We start from the raw sequence: 5,484 nt of genomic DNA, 5'->3' as shown, positions 1-5,484 counted from the left end.
GGCTCAAAAACCTACGAACTCGGCCGCTTATTGGAGAATCAAGGATGGAGGCGGTGTCAGACGTTCTGTGCTGCAAAACTCTTTTGGTCTATTGGCTTTTGCGGCGGAGGGGGGTTGCTTTCAGTCATTGCCTCCTTTTGTTTAGTTTACGGTTCTTTCCTGGTTTCTTTCGTACGTTGCTGGCTGCCAATCTTATTGCTAGAATCTAGAATCGAAGAGTTGGGAGGGAACCCCAGAAACCATCTAGTCCAGCCCCCTGCAGTGCAGGAACCTCGACTTCAGCACTCATGACAGGTGTCCATCCAACCTCTGCTTAAAAACTTCCAACGAGGGGAGAGCCCACCACCTCCCAAAAGAGCCCATTCCACTTAGAATATTGTTTTGACACCTGTAGACATTTTGCCCACACGGCAAGCCAGTCTCGAGCTGCCCAGCGCAGGGGACGGGCGGGAGGGGCAACGTTCTCACCGAGAAATCCGCCCCCGCCCCTTCCGTCGATGAAAAAGGTGGAGGAGACATTCATTAAGATTTCGGGCGGTGAGGATGGACTCAAGAGCGTGCTCTCCACGCAGTTAGTGGTTAAAAACAAACACCAACAAAAAGTCCTTTAAAGACGGGTACGGGTTTTTAGTGAGGCATAAGCTTTCATGAGTTGCAGACCATTTTGTTCTTTTAAGCATGTGCAGAGTGCCTTGATCTACCCACAGTTGCCCATGGTGAGAGCGGCCAGCCTCTATTGATTCAGCACCTCCCCAGGGATGCATAATTCCTCCGTATTTTAATATCTATGAGCGTTGAGATGAAACCAGTTGTGTGGAAGGAGCTGGCTGCTGAGATTGTGTTGGGCTGACATAAGGGCTTTAAAACGCAGTATATAATAGGAGGTGGGACGTCATGGCACAAGACAACTGTGGGAAACGGGGTGGCGGGGAGGAATCTTTGTACCACGGCGCCGAATATGCTTAAGAGGGCCCTGTCTGTCCCACTCAAATTGGGACAGTTGAGGGGCATGCCAAAGATTTCTATTAATGGCATTATGAGATTGACAATTTCCTAAAGGTCCTTAGCACGGAATTTGTTGTTTTCCGCAGCTGCTGCACACACTGAATCAACAACTAGAGGGCACCACGTTGGAGAAGGATGTTGTAGAGAAATCAACCCCAAAATTGCAATGCGTGTCAACGTCATGGTAAAAGTGATTCTGCCCCAGGCAGAAGTTGAGCTAATTCCATGCTTTTCTGTTCTCCTTCCCTTTTTCAAACTCAGGAAGTGGCCAAAGAAAGATTCTTCGCCTGCACTTTCATGACACTGAAAGTGAAACCTGGCTTTGTAGGAGAAATCAGAGTTTTTGGAGGAAAAGGAAACACGTACAATGGCAGATGTATAGTGCAAGAGGTCAATTTTTGGCCTGCAGCTGGGAGTGACTCAATTTCTGGGAAAGGATCCCAGTTCCCAAAACCCATCCATTGCACTTATGCAATCCAGCTGATTTGCAGTAAAGCAGAATGACAACGAGAAAAAAGGACGGCTCCTGTCATGATGAAACTGTGCCGGTTGCTTCACTCTGCTGTGTGATGGGACTGGCCCTCATTCACCACATTGGATCAACGTATGAAAACAAGCCTTCCCAACCTTCACATTGATTGTGGAGCCGGCCCACAGCTGAGGCTGGGTGAAGCACCTGCCTCTGGCAGCAGAAGCACACAAGGGGCCTCCCAGCTTGCTCCAATGATTCCCCCACTAGTTTCCACTGAGTTTTGGTGAGCCTTCTCTCTCCTTCCTCCGCCCTCTTCATTTCTCTGCATGTTCTGGGAGACCAGGGCAGAGGGGAGCTAAACGTAGCAGGAGAGGGACATTCCCTGGCTTCTTCTACAGCCTGCCCTTCCAGTCCCCATTCCTCTCTAGCCTCCTCTCCAGCCTCCAGTCTGAACTGCTCCCTGTCCCAGACTCCTCCTCCTCACTAAACCCTTTTGCCTCTTCAGCTTCCAATACATCCCAGTCTGGTCCTCCTTTGCCCTCTGACCACTCACTGAGTCTTCTTCTGGGAAGGGGGTTCCCCTTGGGGGTTCCCCAGCTGATTCCCCCCACCACTCCTCTGCACCCAACCGGTCCATGATATGCTCAAACATCACTCAGATATCCACTCCCTTCCCTCAGCTGCTGTGCAAGTCACCTGGAGTCTTGCTCACCTCGCCAGGTGGGGGAAAGAGCTGGATGGTAAAATTGGGTGGGGAAGGGTTGGAGGGAAGAAGTAGGCTGCCTTACACTGAGCCGAGCATTGGTCCATTTACCTTGGTATTGTCTACACTGGCGGGCAGCAGTTCTTCGTGGTTCCAGGCAACTGACATTACAAGCACTACGTAGTAGAGCATGCGTAGGCAAACTAAGGCCCGGGGGCTGGATCTGGCCCAATCGCCTTCTAAATCCGGCCCATGGACGGTCTGGGAATCAGCATGTTTTCACATGAGTAGAATGTGTCCTTTTATTTAAAATGCACCTCTGGGTTATTTGCGGGGCCTGCCTGGTGTTTTTACATGAGTAGAATGTGTGCTTTTATTTAAAATGCATCTCTGGGTGATTTGTGGGGCATAGGAATTTGTTCATTTCCCCCCCCCAAAATATAGTCTGGCCCCCCACAAGGTCTGAGCGACAGTGGACCGGCCCCCTGCTGAAAAAGTTTGCTGACCCCTGGAGCAACTATTTTACTTTTAAAAGACATCTGAAGGGAAGTTTTTAATGTTTAATGCTGTATTGTGCTTTTAATATTCGCTTGGGAGCCGCCCAGAGTGGCTGGGGATGATGATAATAATAATAATAATAATAATAATAATAATAATAATAATAATAATAATAATAGGGTTTGAAAGGGGGACCTTTTGCATGCAAGTCAGATGTTCTCCAACTGAGCTTCAGCCATCCTCTAAGATAGACTTTAAGTATATTTACCCACCAACAGGGCATGCGATGTCCAGTTATGTTGCTCCTCTGTCAAGGCCCACAACCTTGACAAATTCATGGAGGATTCCGATCACAGGTGGGGAAATCTGCAGCATGCCTGACATCGTGGGACTGCATCTCCCACCAGGCACAACCAGCATGGACAAGGGCCGGGGATGATGGGAGTTGTAGTCCAGACTCCAGCATCACCCAAAGGGTCACAGGTCCCAATGTGGTTCTGGTTCTGTCAATGGCTATTGGCTATAATTGCAAAGCAGAAGACCATTTCCAGAGGCAGAATGGCCTTGAATATTGGGACAGAGATAGCTTGTGGGCTTTCTGGGGGCATCTCTCTGGCAAAGCAGCATGCTGCTTTGATCCAAAAGGCCTATTTTTCACATTTGTTATGGAAAAATCTAGGTGTGAGGCTGCTCAGTCACCCAGCTCGTCGGGCAGAGCCCGCGGGACCCTGCGGAATAAAGGAAGGAGTCCAGCCACCAACCGGAGCAAATAGCTGTAGACCAAAGTTTATTGCACAATAGGTTCAAAGAGCAAATTTGAACCCCGAGGATGGGGTGACAAAGACTTTTAAAACTTTCCCACCCTATCCTAGAATACAGTTCGTACAGCATCATTGCTACATCATTGCTACATCACTGACATGTCACAAAAGGGGAGGGGTTAACCTTGGCAAACATGTCCAGACAAGTCCTTGGTACAAGATTAGCATAGGCAGACATGGCAGGGCAAGACTCAGGTATAAGATTAGCATAGACAAATATGTCTTAAGTTCCCACCACCCAAAAGTACAATAGAACTTCCTTTGCATGTCTGGAGCCTGAGGCAAGTCAGGTGATGAGATTTGGCTAACAATGAGCCCAGCAATTGTCACCTCTGGACACTTCCTGGAGTCCTTTTTCAAGGGGAAAATAGCTTTGGAATGGAGAAAACCGGCAAAGGAGATGATTTTATATTATTTTTTAAAGCTAGGTAACTTCCCTGAGCTGTCAAGTTGAAAGGATACATTCAGGCATAATATGTGTAACATTTAACTTTAAAGATGTGCCCCCCCCCCCCCGGTAATTTGCGTAACACATTCCTCTAGGAAACTCAAACATGGCTGAAAGAGAGAGAAAGAGGCTTAAGTGAGCTTCCTGGTTTGAAGGTTTGCATCTGGGTATCTCTACCCTAAGCCCAGCCATAACAGCATGATGGCCCTATGTGTATATATATCAGTCAGGTTATATGGTGCTAACCTTCCTGAATACCAGGGCCTACTTTATTGCTTAGTAATTGCAATTAAAGACACGTGCTTTGCAGTTCAAAGCATATCATCTTAGTAGATGGGCTTTCCAGCCAAGTATGCATGGAACTGGGAATTAGCGGCAGGTGGGTTTCTGGGACATAAACTGTATTTTGTCTGAAACACGAAGGAAATGAGTCCTCCCCTCTCTCTCCCCCACACAATATCCCCATTCCTGTGTTTGTAGGGAATTTGATGTCACAAATCCACATCATTTAAAGCACAAAGTATCCTGATAACTGTAGTTTACCTCCACAAAGTTACAGTTCCCAAGACCTTTAGCAAGCCACAACTCCCAGCATTCTTTGGGGGAATCCATGCGTTTTAAATACAGTGGTACCTCGGGTTAAGTACTTAATTTGTTCTGGAGGTCCATTCTTAACCTGAAACTGTTCTTAACCTGAAGCACCACTTTAGCTAATGGGGCCTCCTGCTGCTGCCGCGCCGCCGCTGCACGATTTCTGTTCTCATCCTGAAGCAAAGTTCTTAACCCGAGGTACTATTTCTGGGTTAGCGGAGTCTGTAACCTGAAGTGTATGTAACCTGAAGCTTATGTAACCTGAAGCATATGTAACCTGAAGTGTATGTAACCCAAGGTACCACTGTACATGGTGTTGTAGCCTTTTTCTACCATCCGGCTGGTAGAAGGAGCAAGTGTGATAGATTCATAAAACAAGCACATGTTCACAGCCATTTGCATAGAGCATATATTCCCTCCAGTTCCCTCCCCTTTCTCCTCCTCCTCAAGAGTCCTGCCTCATGAGTTCCCCTGAGCATGAACAGAAAGCTCCTGTCTTGGGACTCTTTTGGACTCTTGGCGCCCTTCCCAGGAAAGGGGGTGAGAAGCCAATGGGGGTCGAGGAGCCTTGCGCTCAGCGTGTTCAAGATGTGTTACAACCGAATGAGATAAGAGTCAGTTCCCAGGCCTGAGTATTCTTGGCAATGACAGAGCCTATTCATTAGCCTTTTTGACGCTCTCTCATACTGATAAAAGAATAACATTTTGCCTATGCATCTTGTGAGGAAAACTTTAGCTGTGGATTTTTAGAAGAGAGAAAAGGAATTTTGGACAGTTTTGAGGCCTAGTTGGGGGGTGACTTCGGGCTTAGGTGGGGTCACCTGTCCTCACCTCCTTCAGTGTGAATGTTACTTGTGTTGCCGAAGTTTGATTTGGGAGCTGAATGGCAGCTCCTGTAGGTTTACTTTCGAGGAGAGAGAGAACGAATGGACAAACACACACTGGC

Source organism: Podarcis liolepis (genome assembly GCF_965112155.1).
Source record: "Podarcis liolepis genome assembly, chromosome: 9".
In the NCBI taxonomy this organism is placed as follows: domain Eukaryota; kingdom Metazoa; phylum Chordata; class Lepidosauria; order Squamata; family Lacertidae; genus Podarcis; species Podarcis liolepis.
Note: the sequence above shows the minus strand (reverse complement) of the source record.